Consider the following 17,458-nt stretch of genomic DNA (forward strand, 5'->3'; position numbering starts at 1 on the left):
GCGTGCTCCATCCCCTAACATGAGACACACATCTCATGAGAATCTCCATCCGTGATGTACCGAGGGCAAGAAAAAAACACACCTTCTGTACATCTGGTTGCCGGACATGCTGGTAGACTTCTTCTTCAGGTAAGACACACTGCTTGTAGGACTGGAGCTTTCTTCAAACAACATACAGAGCGCCTGCTGAATAGAAAAAAGCTAATGATGAGTGTGTACAGGTGTGCTTTATACTCCTCCGGTTATTCCGTCACACCTTACCGTTCTAGCAACAAGCCAATAGGATTGGAGTGATTTCATTCACGTTCAGACCTGCTTCGCCAAGAGGCGTTCCCATAGTGTCGTAACCGACGCAGTTCGAGTTCCCTCGAAGGGGAACCACCCTCAGGAGTGGCTGCCCAATATGCCTTTCCCCTGTGGGCTACTGCCATGTGCATTATCTGGCCAGACTGGGAATTTAACCCTTATCTCGGGTGGAAAGTTGCATCAGAAGCCTAATGATTATTTCGCTAAACCACCTCAGACCCCAAACCCTTGTATTATTTGATTTGGGAGGCAAAGCTAGAATGGTCTGGCTACATAAGACTTTTAACTCTTTCGCCGCCATTGACAAGTTATCTCGTCAATTATGAGTTAATATTTACCTGATAAAGACGCTTTTTTGACGAGTTTAAATGGGAAGCTGTAATACATTTCTAGATGGCGCTCTTACCCAATTTTATAAATAACTGAACCAAAAAATGATTTAATTAATTTTAAATTGCACGTAAGTTTTTAGAATCATTCTGAATCTGATCACTAACAAAATTCCTTTACAAAAATTAAATTTTTTAAGCTTTTTGCTCAAAAATAGCCATTTTGAAAGCTTATATATATATATATATATATATATATATATATATATATATATATATATATATATATATTGTTATGATATTGATATATTTGTATGTTGGCAATGTTTTTTAAAAACGCTGGCGGCGAAAGCGTTAAGTTGTAGGTGGTTAAGTCAGTTTTTATTGTTTTTTTAGTAATGTCTGAAGTACCTTTAATAATTATTTTTCAATTATACAGGTCCTTCCATGGATTTTTCCGGTATGGTGGAATACGGCCATCAACCAATGTATAAAGCCGCTTCGTGTCAATGAGTAACAAAAAATGGAAAACTTTTGATTTGAGGATTTTTCTACTTTCGTCCAATGACGAACTGACTCCACTTCCTGATCTATCACATGTAGAGGTATGCAGAAGTGATCACATTGTAGTTGTGTAGTAGGAAATATAATTTTTGTCCCTTTAATGTGGACACTGTGGTCAGGGTGACATTGAAAATGTCCTCACTGTTTAACTAAATTCAATTGCTGTCTAAATAATATTTTATTTGTTATGTAGTTGTCAAGGCTATTGCAGGCCACCTACCCAAAAATGGTGGGGCTGCAGGACCGGTGGCTGCTTTAGAAAGCAGGAGGTAATGTGCAATACTTAAATTGACACTTCATTTATGTAAAATAGGAAATTCAACAGAGAATGGTAGAATACATCTGGGTCCTCAACTCCCTCATTACCTCTCCTTCACCTCGTCACTAGCTGATGTGTGGTGAGAGTTCATCCAGGTGGGAGCTACACATTGGTTGTGATGTGCCACCCCCCTCGTCTTGAGCACCTCAAACTTCTTATTGATGGAACACTATATAAATGCTATATTATTTGTTATTCCACATATCCATTTTTTCAATCATGTTTAATTTTACCAGGTGGAAATGGGAGGAGAAAAATGGCCTTGGAGGCTGAGGGCTACACTGGTGCTATGCTCCGGAAAGTTTCAGGTGGTGGGAAAGGCACTCTTTACATAGTGCCTCTTCAGGATGTGTTGGACCTCTCGCCACTCCCAGCAAACTCTCCAGAGTTTGCTTTGATGCCCAAGGCCAGCTGCAAGCACTGTTTTGCAGAGATGCCTCTCCAAATGTTGGCTCTACATGACCGTAAATGTGCTAGCCACACCAGCTCAGACTTGGAGGTGAACTTTTTTTCTAGAATTTGGGATGTTAAATGTCTAAAATTAACTGTGTATGAATGTCTTAAACTTGAAATGTGCTTTAATGTTATAGATGATCTCTGATGACGACGACGATGTCCAATTTCCTGAAGTTTTGCAAACTCCAGTGCCAGTGGACCACTGCCCTCAGCAGGTGGAGTAACTATTACACATCTAACTATTTTTGAGAAGTTGTCTCCTATGTAGGAGATGTTAACGCCTTGTATTTATTCCTTTTGTTTGTACTGAACTGTCCTGTGATTGTCAGTCGCAAGACACCAGAATTTCTTCACAGAGATAAATACAGTGTGTCTCCGTCCATCCAGAAAGAGGATCTCCGGTGTAATGCATATTCTTCGTCTCTATCAGAAGGGACTGGCTAAAGGTAATGGTTACCTATTTCTTCAAGCTCTGTGTTCTTCTGCGTGGAGAGGGGTGGGGTGTCTTGCTTTGTGCACTCAGGATGTTGTATGTATTGCTTTAATTATTTAATTATTTTTGTTGAATGATATGGGGATAGCTGATATGGACTGGATTTGTTAATACATTAATGCCTTTATTCTTATAGAACTGAGGACACAACCTCACCTGAGAGGGAACTCCATACTGAGACAGATGATATCTCACGGTAAGTCCAAGTTTTTATTCATGTAGCATGTAAGGGATTGTTCACTCCAAAATGAAAATGCACCCATTATCTAGACACCCTTGTGCGAATGGAACTGCCTTAACCTGCCTTTCCATGGACAAAAGGGTGACTAAATAATGGTTGAATTTTAATTTTGGTGAGACCTCTACCTTACTGTATTTGTATACAATGACAGGGTTATTCAGATGTGGTTTCACAGTGAGGAAGATGTGATCATGTGGCTCAAATCAAAAGTGGATACCAGCAAGACCTTTGAGCTCTGTCTGTCTCGAGATATTATGCTTGAAAGAGGTCTGAAGTCATGGAAGCGCAACAAAAAGGCTACACCAATTAATCCTTTGCGGATCAAATTCCTTGGAGAGGTGGGGATTGATACAGGGGCCCTTAGAAAAGAGTTTCTGACCAGTGAGTAGTGGCCATTCATTAGTTACTTTTAAAAAGGGAAATGCATTTAAAAACCAATTTGACAATATTATACAGTATAACATTTGTGGTGTCTTGTCTAATGATTGTAATTGTTTTGTTGTTGATTCTAAGCAATGGTATCTGCGTTGAGCAACGCCTTTTTGAAGGTGGGAAGTCCAAAATGCCCAAATATTCTGTGAATGACTTTGATGAGAGCTCTTCAGGTAGGCGATTTGCAGTGATGGGATTTGATGTAAGGGTGGGGGGGCAATCAGTTATACATTGCTTTCTTTTTCATGAATTTGTAGCCTTTGTTAAAATCTTTAGCCTAGTGATTAAAAAGCTGGAAGTTATTTGTCTTTCTGTATTAACTCCCATGTTCTCTTTTATAGGATTGCGGGTGAAATCTTTGCTACAAGCATTGCCCAAGGTGGACCTGCACCACGTTTCCTCCAGCGGTGCTGCTACAACTTTCTAGTATATGGAAAGCTCTCATTGGATCACGTCCTGGACCCGAGCTTATCACCGCTAATAACAACAGTGTGTTTAAATTTTAGGACTGACTGCATTATAAAACAGTTTTAGATGTTTTGATTATTGTATTAACGTTCACCAAACTATCCTCGATAATGATATTACAGTTGAATCAGCTCTTTGTAAACTTTTTTCTTAATTTGGTTTAAGGTTGCAGAGGCGTCCGACATGACTACATTGCAGACATTATGGATTGTGGCTATACTGGCAAGATCGACATGGAACACAAAAAGAACATTCTAAGGTAGGTGCACTGTAAAGAATACTTATGTGGATATAACTGTCTGGCAAAGGAAAGGTTTGCTTGCCCTTGGAGATTAACGATTTTTGATTTCTTTGTATTCAGAGCAGTCGGTCTGCATGTCATGATGAAAAGAATGTCCATGCTTCAGCAACTCCGTGAGGGCTTGGACCTCTACGGCTTCTCCCAAGTGATGCAGGCAAAGACGGAAGAGTGCCGCAGTCTGTCGCCGGAGATGAGGAGTCGGTATGCTGTCCAATAGTGTTCTATAGCATAGTTGTAGGTCATGGTATTACCTTCATGAAAAAAAAAGAAGGAGACTGCTGCATTCCTTCCTCAGGTTAACTTAACGAAAAACATGGAAGTTGCTCATTAGAGTCACGGGGAGGTATCCCAGGTGAATAAGAAAAATATGGTCCAAGGCAGCTGTTCAATAATGTTTAAAATTCCTTTATTTCAGGCGGTTTAAAAGCCGACATCAGGCTGAAACATGTTGATGATTTGATGATGTAAGCCACATGAAATTAAAGCGTTATACACTTTCTTGAAGAGCTGCCTTGGACCATCTCTTTATTATACCATGGTATGTCCTTTCTTCCTTCTGCAGCTTCTTCGGGTACTTTTAGAAGAATGTAATGAGTTTCATTATGTTTTGATCGTAGGTGGACTCTCATTACATCACTTCCCATCTGGCGCCGGAGATGAGCGAAAGGGGCTGCAACAAGCACCACAAGGAGACCCAGATCCTTGAACACTTTCAAGACTTCCTGCACGAGTTGGAAGGTATGTCTACAACTAGTCATTGAAAGTGTTGATTGTGATTTAAGATTTCCACTCTAGGGGTCCGCAGTGGTGTGGTGATCTAAGTATCAGGTGTCTGATGCAGCTGCCCACCAGAGACCAGGATTCAATTCTCGGTCCCGCCACATTTCAAATATGTCCGGATTCCATAGGGTAGTCATATTTGGGCCGCCACTACAGAGGGTGGTTAATTTAATTTTGGCATGAGGGTTTGTGACTCCACAGCAACCCAGTCTGGTGTTTGAGTTACGGTGTTAAAATGCTTTACTGAGCATTACATCATATGTAAGCCTATATATACTCACTGGAAGTTTTTTTTTCTAGTTGCTGAACCAGATGCCACGTCTGAAGACATCACAACTGTACCCTCAGTGATGCAGTGGATTACGGGTCAAGCCCACAGAAATCTTCTTCTTTCTGATTGCCAGAACTTCAAGATCACAGTGAAGTTTGACCATGACTGTCACAAGATGCCTAAGCACACAATCTGTTATCCAACAGTCAGCGCTTGCACAGACACCATAACATTCCCTGTTGCACACGTCAGACTATGGGTCTTTCAAAAACGTCATGTCAACAGCCATTAAATATGGTGCAGGATTTGATAGAGCGTGATGCATTGTGTTTCATGTAAGCCCACATGTTATATCCTCGAATATGTCCGGATTCTACAGGTGAGCTGTGAACTAGCATGGTCTTAACATACTGTTCAGGGTAAAATCTGACCAATTTTAACATTTGTGAGGGTTAATCTATTGTGTTTTTAGTTGTCATATTGTAAGACACCCACGTTGCTTTTTTTTTGAAAACTTTCATTCACCAATGTTAATTAACAAGAGACAAAATTGTGACATCAGCACACCTTGAGGATTTTTTGGAAATCTGTTCTTGGTGATTTACAGTTTAATGTATTCTTCCAGATATTCATCTGTTCGATGAAGTCTTTTATTATTCCTAGACTTTTGGTAGATTTTAAAGATCATTATAGTTGATGCTACTGTGTGAGTGAGGTTCGAGTAATGTAGTTGACAGCACATTTTCTGTTCTCGTGCAAGGCTGTCCTCAGACATTCATGTAAAAGGACATTTTATGTTTTCAAGGACTATAAACCACAAAGTTACTACACATATTTGCCTTTTGTCTGTAAAACCATACATATCTTTGTTTCTAATAGAGAAAATGGATAAATATGTATAATAAACTGTTTGGACCACTGGCCATCATTGGGTTTTCTGGAGGGAAGGGGATCATCAAATAGATAGCTATGATTGATTTATTGAATTTAAGTGTCATGCTTCAAAAAGCCCAGCACATATGGGCTTGCAAGAAACTCCAAAGAGGTCAAATACAGTGTTAAATAATACAAAACAAACAAATGCTATGTTTTGTAAACTGCTTATCCAGCTCTTACATAAGGAATGAGACCAATTGAAGAGCATGCATATAGATATCCAAGAGAAGAGGACTCTGCACTGAGGTTAATATCTTGTAAGGCAGCAAGAGCCTCAGCTGACAAGGGGCATGCAGTTTCTGGCACTATGACTCTGTGTTCTGGATCAGCACCACAAGCTTCCTAGTCAGGCAAGTGTTCCACCTGTAAGAGAAAATAAAAAGTCAAACAAAATACTATGTTAGGTCGTAGTTATCTAGATACTTCATGTACATGTAACCCGCTTTAAAAACTAATGTATTGCATGCTGCAATGTCTGGGACAAACCTGATCTGACAGATCTGGCTCTTGCACCGGTACTTGCATCCTGATTAGGGGTGAGGTTTGCCTCAGTCCTCAAGGGGTGACAATTCCATGTCTCTACAAAGTTTTGAAGGTCTGCTTGTAGACGTGGAATGAAAACGTACTCAAGACAGAAGAGGTGACAGCATTTGAGAGGTCTACAAACCCCTCTTCCTCCAAGGTGTGAAGCATGTTGCAGTACTGAGATGTTACAATGTTCCACACATCTCTCCATAGTCGTTCCACTCTGCAAGTGGAATAAGTGGAATGAGTTACATGGTAAAGTGGTCAGTTGCATTGAGAAAAAAACCCCACTAGTATGTACAAAATTCTATTAGTCTGGCTACAAAAGTTAGAATCCAATTGACTGATGGTTGGTCTAGTGTAAGGGAAAGCGTCTTTTCCACTCTGAATTTTAATAGACTAATCAGCACCATGAATTGTAATGATTAGCCAATCACCAAGGGCAGAAGTAATGCTTTTGTCAAAACGGTAGTGTGGCCTAGTATCAGCTGTGGTGCCTGTGGCTTCTTGTCTATTCTGCTAGATACCAGTCTACTTTAGGCAATACCTCAAACAATATCTGTAGAGCAGTTCTTCATGCCTAAAAATAACAGACAAGGCTCCCCCCAGGATGTAATACCCCTGTAGTTTGGGGGACTAGCAATCAGGTTACAAGTGTCTAGCTAATTGTTGGGATGGATGTAGCTAACTGTAGGTAGGATGCAATGTGAACCCTGAATTGAGAGGAAAGTAATAACATAGACCATCTTCACCTTTGGTTGTGCACACTTTTCCCAGCTATAAAGCTGCCACGACCTGTTCCTCGCACAGTGAACATGGATCTTGCTATCTCTACATTTTCTACGCCTTGGTCACCGCGTACTCTGAATGAAAAAGAGCATTGTGAGATTAATTTGAAAACAATACTATTTGAAACTGGAAGGAGGGAGAAGGTCCTTACTTACCTTGATGGCCATCCATGTTTCTGCACATTCTCCATGAAAAACCTCAAACCAGTCTCTGCCTTATTATTCCCAGCTGCATTGAGGTACAAAACCTGATTGAGGATAGGAATTAAAAATGTTAGATTCCAAGCAAAACTAAAATTGTAAACCAGTAGTTTAATTTATAAATGGTAAAGCCAACTGTACCTTCCGAGAAAAGCCATCGATACCTCCGAACACCACTATGTTATCAGATTGGATATTATCTCTGTGACAGGCAACCATTGATAAGAAATGTGCAATTTTCTTATATCCACCGTAATATGCTATTTGAACATCACCCCATCCAACATCATAAACCTAACTAAAGTGTTTGCCATCAATAGACCAATGTGTGGCGCAGTGCCACATAATCAACATCAAGGGACACAAATTGATTCCGCTTTTTTCCCCCCAACGCAGTTTTGAAATATAAATAATATTACGTTCATTCATATCGGTGAGTAATTCTCAACATGAAACTTAAAAGACAGGTCTTCCTCCAACATAAAGTCCAGGTATTTGTATGAGCAAACTAATTCTACTGGCCTGCCCTGTAATGTATGGAGTTGGGCTGAGGAATGAAACCAGGCAGGGTTCTGGTAAAAATGTTTTTAGTTGTCTTCTCTTAAATAACTTACTTTAAAGAATTAAGATTGAGCTGAGTAATTTCAAATGCTTCTTGTAGCTTTAAAATTGTCTCAGCAGGTGACTGAAGAACAATAGATAAGCATACAGGTGTATATTTAACATGGCAGCTTCAGAAAGTGTGTGTTTGAATGCCGTCTGCTGCACACACTCTGATGACGGACTCCACTGACTGCCACGACACCATGACACTCGAGTTTAGAGTTTAAAAGGTATTAAGTCACATACTGTATGGCCACACGGTGATAGGTTTATCCAGTTCCATCCTCCATCTTTACCCCACAGAAGAACTGTTGATAACAAGAATGAATAACAAAATACTGCTGATGCTCAGTAGATAAACACCATCACAGATTCTAGTGGGGCCTAAGCAAAGACAGTGGAATTTCAAACAAGGCAGCCCCAATCCATATTCTCATATGTAGGGCTGCATAACGATTAATCGCAACTAATCGTTTGCAGAATAAAAGTTTTTGTTTACATCATATATGTGTGTGTACTGTGTAAAATAATTGTGTATTTATAAATACACACACATGCATGTATATATTTAAAAAATATTTACTGCAAACTATTAGTCGCGATTAATCGTTTTGCAGCCCTAGTCATACGATACACCCACTTTGGAAAATGTTGATGTTGGTGCTTAAAAGACTTTCAATAACATCCCTACTGATACTCAATCTAGGTTGCCCCACACTTCCATTCCACTCAACTACATTGTCAACTAAAGGGGTGACAGGAGTGTTGGAAAGCAGAGCCTTGATCACCTCATTGAGCTGCTCAAAGCCAACTATAACACATTGAGGAATATTCATATAAGCTGCCCCTGCCCGTAAAAACTGCAGTTCCTGATAGGTGATGAAGTGGAGATATTCAAAATCAATGGGCTCCCTACTGATAACAGCAGCCAATCCATCCATGGCCCTTCTTAATAGCATAGCTGCCATCTAACTGATTCCTGCAAGAGGGAAAATAGAAAAAATTCAACAAGGAGATGAAGTGCGGATAGGCTACAGATTCAATGTTTGGGTAAAGAGGGCCTCATACCTGAACTCTAGCAAGGTGCTGCACAGTCTCGGTTTCATGTGCATCAGACTGAAAGGGATTATGCTTGTAAGGACACCTCAAAAACATTGTGTGGCAACAGCACTGAAATAAACTTTGCAATGGCTTACCGGAGGTTGTGTGCGGTCACTGCGGTGATTTTCCATGCTGGAAATAAAAAGCAGCAAGAATGCACATTACAATGATAACTTTTTATTTTATGTAAACATGGTAAAAAATATTTAGAATAAGCCATGTGTAGCTGAGTTTGCAAGCTACACATGCAGTGTAGCTAAACGTGTAAGTTAGTGCAACAACCATACAAAGACTATTTTAAACTCATCAGTTAGCTAAACTTCAAATGTGCCTTCAGGATGTTAAAACCTGGATGACCTGTAATTTTCTAATGTTAAACTCAGATAAAACTGAAGTTATTGCTCTGGGGCCTAAGCACCTCCGTGACGCATTATCTAAAGATATAGTTTCCCTTGATGGCATCGCCCTGGCCTCCAGCACCACTGAGGAATCTTGGAGTTATCTTTGATCAGGACATGTCGTTTAAGTCTCACATTAAGCAAATTTCAAGGACCGCCTTTTTTAATATTGCGAAAATTTATCTAAATCTAAAAATGATGCAGAAAAACTAGTCCATGCATTTGTTACTTCTAGGCTGGATTACTGCAATTCCTTATTATCAGGCTGCTCGAAAAAGTCCATTAAGACTCTTCAGCTGATCCAGAATGCTGCAGCACGTGTTCTGACAGGAACCAGGAAAAGAGATCACATTTCTCCTGTATTAGCTTCTTTGCATTGGCTTCCAGTAAAATCCAGAATAGAATTTAAAATCATTCTTCTTACCTACAAAGCTCTTAATGGTCAGGCACCATCTTATCTTAAAGAGCTCATAGTACCTTACTACCCCACCAGAGCACTGCGCTCCCAGAATGCAGGGTTACTTGTGGTTCCTAGAGTCTCCAAAAGTAGATGGCTCAAATGGCTCAAATGGCTCTTTTGGTGTTAAAGGTTGCCGACCCCTGATCTAGGTGAACCGAACAATGGCCAATAGGAATGTGGCCCCGCCCATGACACAATATTCACAGCGAAAGCAAAATCCTGACACGAGAGTAAGAAATTGCATTGAGAGCAAAGAAAAGCGTTGTGAGACACTTATATTTTTAGAGAAAATGTTTTCACACTGATAGCAAAAAATATATATTTGAGATTTTTTTTCAAAGTATTTGAGAGAGATTTCTTTTCTCAGAAATAATTTTAAAAATTTCAAATTTATCTTCTTTTTATGTTCTATGAGAAAATACTTTCTCTCAAAACTTGTTTTAGTCTCAAATATTATTTTTTGCTGTGATAACTTTTTCTCTCATACTTTTTTTTTCTCTCAGATCATTTATTTTCTCGCATGTAATAAAGACACAATTCTAGCTCCATACATTAACAACTCATTTACTGTATATATTGGTTTGTCATTAAATTATATAATATTTAATTTATAGAGAACCAATCATGTATAGTATGGTAAGTATAGTATAGTATATGTATAGTATAGTAAGTATACTATACAATTATTAAGCACATTATAGATGAGCTTATTAATAAAGAATACAACATGTATGTTTATAAATGACTTAGTAATGTGTATTAACGTGAGAACAATGCTTTATTAATGATGAATTTTGTTTCATAGTGTGTAGATAATAAAGAATAAGACAGTTATAACTGTGTATGAATTACTTACTAATGTGTAATAATGTATGAACAATGCTTTATAAATGATGAATTCTATATTTACTAATACAGAGGTGGTATTATGCTTTTTTGCCTTTTCCCCTCTCTCTGATTTGTATCTTTCTTGTGCATGTAATAGGTTTGCAAAGTGAAAAAGCCCACAGTCCTCCCCAAAGGGAGTTCCCATCTCCCACAGAAAACTTGTTTGTAGTCCAGCCGTTTCCTTGTGACGTCACAGGGATGAACGCAAAATGCACGTCATACAACGCTCGCCAAGGGGCTAGTCCGACACGCCCTCAAAAACACCGGTGTAAAAACACTGAGCTTCAGCACACAGCTCTCCTCTCCCTTCCAAACACTAGCTACCCTCCAGGCAGTCAGTGGACATAAAGTTGTTCCTGTGATGTAGAGACAGAGCTCAGTTAAAACTTTATGGATGAAAGATACTTTTGTTACAGATTAATAACTCACCACTCTGAAACCCTTGTTCCAGTCCATGTTGCCAAGCTGGTCGGCAACATGGATACAGCTGAACCAAAGCTGTTTACCGGCTTCTCACTTACCCGCCCTTCTCTGCTTCTGATTGGCTAGTAGTCCTAAGCTCTGCAGCTCTCTGGGCACCAAGTCGACAATGTCATATGCGACATCAAAGCATACATAATACGTCATCCTTAATATCTCCGGAACACTGCATGCTAGAGACTTACTCTCTTTTTTGACCGGAAGGTTACCGTTGCGCCGTTTCAACGAGTGCTCCGGTGCAATCGTATCACTCTCAGAAGCATTGTAATCCCACCTTGAAGTGCAGCGTCTTTTTGGGGACTTGCAAGATGCATCCACTACCAAACGTCTTCTGTGATAATTTATCCATCTTTCCTCAGTAAAAATCGTTAGCATGCTTGCTAGATGCCCACTGGCAATCCCATGATGCATTTCGTTTAGTCTGACAGCCAATCAGTGGCGGTGTTTTGACATGTTGACCAATCAGACACTGTGTGGGCATGTGTGTGGCAGCACTGATCTCAAATGCATTGCGCAATGGAATAACATGAGATTTACCCCATCCCCATATATATAAATCTTTACGAACAGGGCAGCACCTGAAATAATGAGTAGAAGAGCGTTAATCTAATAAATAATGTGTAGATCCTCTTTTGCGCACGAAGCTGATCCAAGGTGTGCCTCCTGGGCGCATTGCATGGATATAGTTGTTATATGGTTTTTACTATAGAGGTTTTTTCACACTTTATTTGACTTCCTGACACAAAAAAGGACCGGATGTGATGTCAGAAGATAGGCGGCCTCGCTCAGCCAATAGATTACTGTTTGCCCCAAAGAAAATATGCAGCCAAAAGAAAGAAGAATAAACAATAATTTGCTTAGTCATTTTGGAGAGCAAACGGAGACAATAGACCCAGAGATAGATTGACATAGAGATAGATTGACATTGAGATAGATAGATAGATAGATTGACATTGAGATAGATAGATAGATAGATAGATAGATAGATAGATAGCCAGACAGATAGATAGATAAAGTTAGATATAGATTTAGATTCAGCAAGCTAGCTAGCTACTGATAGATAAATATAGAGAGATAGGAATAGTAAGATATATTTAGATATATAAATATAAATGTTTTTATATATAGATATAATATAGAGATATAGGAATAGTCTGATATATTTAGATATACAAATATAAATATTTATATGTAGATAGAGAGAGCGAGAGAGACAGAGACGCACAGTAGCTGTTCTGCTTTTCAAAAATGGGCGAATCTATACCACAGAACATCCTCTTGTTCTTGACAGCGAGGATGATGGGGAGTCTGGAGCAGAAAGCTTTCTCACAGATGATGAGTTAGCCTACCAAGAGGGACTTGATCCAGCTTATGAGTAAGTATTCTATATTTATTTTCTGTATATGTGTACATATACTACACATCTGTACATGAATAGAATATTTTTATTTGAACATGTGGTGGTTATTTGTTCATTTGTTATTTGGTGTTTTACAGGGATGAAGAGCCTAACACATCTGCTGCAGGACAACAGGAAAACCCCCCTGCTTCTTCTGAAGAGGATGAAGAGCCTAGCACCTCTGCTGCAGTACAACAGGCCAACCGCCCTGCTTCTCCTGAAGAGGCCAGATCTTCAGGAGAGCTGCCACCCCCAAAAGGAAGAGGCTCTACACCACACACCAGGGCACAGCCAGGATCCAAGTCCAGTCGTGCACATAGTGTTTCAAGAAGCCAAACAAGATCTAGATCTCCACTCAGGGCACTGCCACAACCAGTAGCCTCAGCCTTGTCCTGAACAGAGCGATCCGGACATAAGTCCAGTGCCAAAAAGGTTCATCCCAGCAAGACCCCCTGGACACCAACTGAACTCAAGCAGCACATACAAACCGCTGGACCTATTCAAACTGTTTTTCAGTAATGACGCAGCTCAAACAATTTGCCAAAACACAAACAAAAAAGCAGCTAAAAACATTGCAAAAGGCAAAATTTTTTCGTGAAATCCATATCCAGGAGTTTTTCAGACTTTCTAGATTGGACTGATCCTCATTTTTGCTGAACTGTGATTGGCTCAACAGTGCAGATCAAAGGAGTTTACTTTTTATCTAAAATGAGTTTTCTTTTTATCGGGGCTGAACTCAGCCGAGGGTTGTGTGACAACCTAAACAGAGACGGTAAATATGGTAAAAAGAGAGAAAGAGGAAAAAGAAATATGTGCTGGCAAAAAAATGTTAGCACAAGAGGCAGCTAAATACCATAGCCTGTATATAAAAATGGACGCCATCCTGACAGCGCGTAAACGTGCGTCATTCCTGATAACCTAAAATGGATAAAGAGGCAGGTCGTGGGTGAAGCTGAGGTGACGTGTTGCTGAAATCACTCCCGCCTTGCTCGATGTGACCGAGTTAGCTCAAGCTAATGAGCTATTGCAATATGCTTCTTCCACACCCCTGGTGCTGTATGGTGGGGGTAGGAACCTGTGGCCATGTTGTTACCAGTTTATGGTTGTTACCAGCTCACAGTCTATGAAGGTATTTTTAATGCAAGAAAAAAAAATGTTTTGAGAGAATTTTTATCGCAATGCGATCAAAAAGTTTGTAATTAAAAATAAACAGGCCTTTTTGTGTCACAAAAAGTTTTAATTGCTATTGTGTCATATTATTTGACTTGTCAAAAAGTTTTCCTTGCTAGTCAGAAGGTTTTGCAGGTTAAACTGTTTTGCATGTGCAAATTTAAATATTATTTATTACAATGTAAACCATGTGTTTTTTTTAAATGTTCACAAATGTGGACATGTAGTAAACACATTTGCTCAAATAAACAGACTGGGCCTGTGCAAGTGGTAACACCTACTGTATGTCCCTCATAGGTCCAGACTCCTTAGGAGTCCATGGGGTGGTAGGGAGAAAGGTGGATAAAGGTTGGGAGTGTTGTTTTTTTAACAACCATTATGAACATAAATAAACAACATTAGCCATGATGGTCAGCTATGTGTAAGCGCAAAAAAATGGGACCTAAAGGCTAAATTCAAAAGCAGTGACACTGCCAACTGAAAGCAGTTCACTGCATTTGGAGGTGGCCTTTAAGGCAATTAGCTACTGTACTTAAAAACATAATTACGCGAGTTGTGAAATGAACCCCATTTTTCAAATATAGCCCAGGACTGCCATGTCTGATGCAAGGGTTCTTAATCATGGCACCATTTAAGCTACAAAGAAATACAGCCATAACACTGTTCAGTGATTGACACCAGCCTTCTACCAACACTTTGGGTCACAGACGAAAACAGGATCTTCATGCCAGGGTGCTGGAGGTAAAGCCGGTGCAGGTCCTCCCTCACATTGACCAGCTTCACCCTGCTGACCTCACCCATGCTGCTGCCGCAAAAGTGATGATGACATCTATGACCGGACCAGGTGCCATGGCAAATGCAGTGATCGATCAGAGGAGAGGAAAGAGAGCCTGGAGAGGAGCAATGCTGGCCCAGCTTGGACTTAATTCTGCTCCTAAAGAGCCGGTCTAGACAAAATGGGACTCATGTTGACCAGACAACGGAATTCAGAGACTGTTGTGCCCTCATCGTTACAGAGACCTGCACCATCAACAGCCAGGTTCAAGCACTCAGCAGGTGGTCCATGTTCAGAGCTGTGAGCACAAGACTCCGGCAAGATGAGAGGAGGTGGACTCTGTTTTACATCGATGATGCTTGGTGCTGAAACGCAGTCAATCTGTTTCCCAAATGTCAGACTGTTTATTGTGAAGTTGAAACTTTCATATTATCATCTGGATGCTGCAGTTTACATTCACCCCAGATGCAAATTCAAGAAATGTACTGTGGAATGTTTGGGGTGAATATGTGTATGTATATGTATATAATAACTGTATTTTTTAAACGTTATTTTATATGTTAATATAGGCCTACACTTATTTATATGTTGTGTGTGTAGCATGAAGGAACTACAAATTTAATTTCGTTATGCAGCCTTGTGCTGTATAATGACTAATAAACAACCTTGTACCTTGTACCTTGTAGAAGAAGGGGAGAAGCCAGCCAGACCAAGAGACGTCCAGCAGAGTGAAGATGCTTCCTAAGCTCTGCAGCTCTCTGGGCACCATGCTGGCAATAGCTGTCGCCAATGACCCAGACTGCAACTATGGGAGGGAAATTAATGATTGTAATAAATCCTTCTATGTCACATCTAAAGGAGAAAAAGTAATAAGGCAGCAACACCTCAAAATATCTAGATAACAGTCTATATTTCCAATGTAATTTCAGCGGGATTAAGTCTAGTTTATGCTGTGTGACCATAAACTTGTTTTGCTGGATATCATGTACAATGTGTTCAACATGAGTGCATTTGTGCACTGCCAGTTAAGCTTCATGCTAACATTAGCTAACTGTTATACATGTCATTCTGAAAAAGGAGACATCGATAGACTCCGTGACCTTGCCAACGGTAAATATAAATAAGCATTAAATCATGCCATACTACATTTAAAAGCATTTCTATTGAAATGAGTGACATAACGTCAACTTACTTCCATCTAGCCTATACACATTACAACACTGTCTCCAGTAGAGCGAAGTGCTGGTCGAAGCCATGGAGCGAGGGGATTGTGGGCGTGGCCATGGGGTAAATACTTTTTTTTTTTTTTTTTAAACCTGTCCTGCCCAGCAGCCTGGTATAGAGTATGATGAGCTGGATACCATATTGTGCCAGACAGATTTTACTTTAACAAGAGAGTATTAAAATACTCCTTTGTCTGTTTTATTATTTATTTAATTATGTATTGATTTGTCACCGGGCCGGACAGGGGGGCAGACACGGGGATGGGGGGGCACAAACAGACAGCACAGAGAAAGGACAACACCTGTAAGAGAAGGGGGATGGAAGGTGAGGACAACAGGGAAAAGCTGTGGGAAACACCAATTGCAGAAAGCAACGAAACCTGCAATAGAACAGAGAGGGGGGAGGAGGAGAAAAACAACAACAAACACAAACAAAAAAACAATAAAAATAATAATAATAGTAAAAGACAACCAGCCGAACAGCAGCAATAAACAGCTGACATAGTAAGAAAAATGAAAACAAGAAACAGTCCAGCACACTAAATAAGCAACACAGCCACGAGAGCTGGAATAATAATTAATTTAAATAAGTAACTGAAAGAAAAGCATCAGGAATAATTCTACCAAGGAAAACCTAAATTTGTTTGTGTCTATGTTTAAGACTGTGTGTGTCTGTGTGTGTGTGGGTGATTGTGTCTGTATGTGTGTGTGTTTACATGTGTGTGCACATAAGCCTGTTAAAGAATGTAGTTGTTAGTGAGAGCGGGACGCCACGACTGTGCCACATGGGGTAAATACAAACACGTGATTGGTCAGTCAAACCCACCAATAGAATCTCTTATTTAGACCATTTTTGACTGTCACCCGTTGGTTTCTGAAGAGCTGTTTTGAAGCTCAAAGTTGGCGGAGCTGCCCGGCGCCATCTTGGCCACGCGTCACTCCTGGATAACCAAAAATGGGCAAAGAGGTGGTAGGTGGAGCTGCGGTGACGTGTTGCTGAAACCACTTCCGCCTAGCTTGACGTGACCAAGTTAACTCCAGCTAAGGAGCTAATGCTACAGTGGGTACGGAAAGTATTCAGACCCCTTTAAATTATTATATAATTATGGAGGCCACTGTGCTCTTAGGAACCTTAAGTGCAGCAGAAATTTTTTTGTAACCTTGGCCAGATCTGTGCCTTGCCACAATTCTGTCTCTGAGCTCTTCAGGCAGTTCCTTTGACCTCATGATTCTCATTTGCTCTGACATGCACTGTGAGCTGTAAGGTCTTATATAGACAGGTGTGTGGCTTTCCTAATCAAGTCCAATCAGTATAATCAAACACAGCTGGACTCAAATGAAGGTGTAGAACCATCTCAAGGATGATCAGAAGAAATAGACAGCACCTGAGTTAAATATGAGTGTCACGGCAAAGGGTCTGAATACTTATGACCATGTGATATTTCAGTTTTTTGTTTTTAATAAATTTGCAAAAATTTCTACATTTCTGTTTTTTTCTGTCAAGATGGGGTGCTGAGTGTACATTACTGAGAAATAAAATGAACTTTTTTG

The 17,458-nt window shown here is 40.0% G+C and overlaps 2 long non-coding RNA genes across 3 annotated transcripts; one reads left to right on the forward strand and one right to left on the reverse strand.

Moving 5' to 3' along the window:
* Positions 1–2,876: 2,876 nt before the first annotated feature.
* LOC123979443 lies at positions 2,877–5,780 on the forward strand. Its single transcript, XR_006827226.1, has 7 exons — positions 2,877–3,089; positions 3,222–3,313; positions 3,482–3,629; positions 3,774–3,867; positions 3,970–4,110; positions 4,527–4,647; positions 4,990–5,780. It is a non-coding gene; the product is annotated as an uncharacterized LOC123979443 (long non-coding RNA).
* Positions 5,781–6,005: 225 nt separating this feature from the next.
* LOC123979518 lies at positions 6,006–16,005 on the reverse strand. 2 transcript variants are annotated; one of them, XR_006827237.1, is made up of 9 exons: positions 15,877–16,005; positions 15,364–15,489; positions 9,210–9,246; positions 9,082–9,129; positions 8,260–8,321; positions 7,366–7,457; positions 7,174–7,284; positions 6,383–6,644; positions 6,006–6,259 (listed from the first exon to the last, which is right to left on the reverse strand). It is a non-coding gene; the product is annotated as an uncharacterized LOC123979518 (long non-coding RNA). The 2 variants fall into 2 exon arrangements; XR_006827238.1 differs by lacking the exon at positions 9,082–9,129.
* Positions 16,006–17,458: the final 1,453 nt, after the last annotated feature.

This window comes from Micropterus dolomieu, linkage group LG11, assembly GCF_021292245.1.
Source record: "Micropterus dolomieu isolate WLL.071019.BEF.003 ecotype Adirondacks linkage group LG11, ASM2129224v1, whole genome shotgun sequence".
Lineage (NCBI taxonomy): Eukaryota > Metazoa > Chordata > Actinopteri > Centrarchiformes > Centrarchidae > Micropterus > Micropterus dolomieu.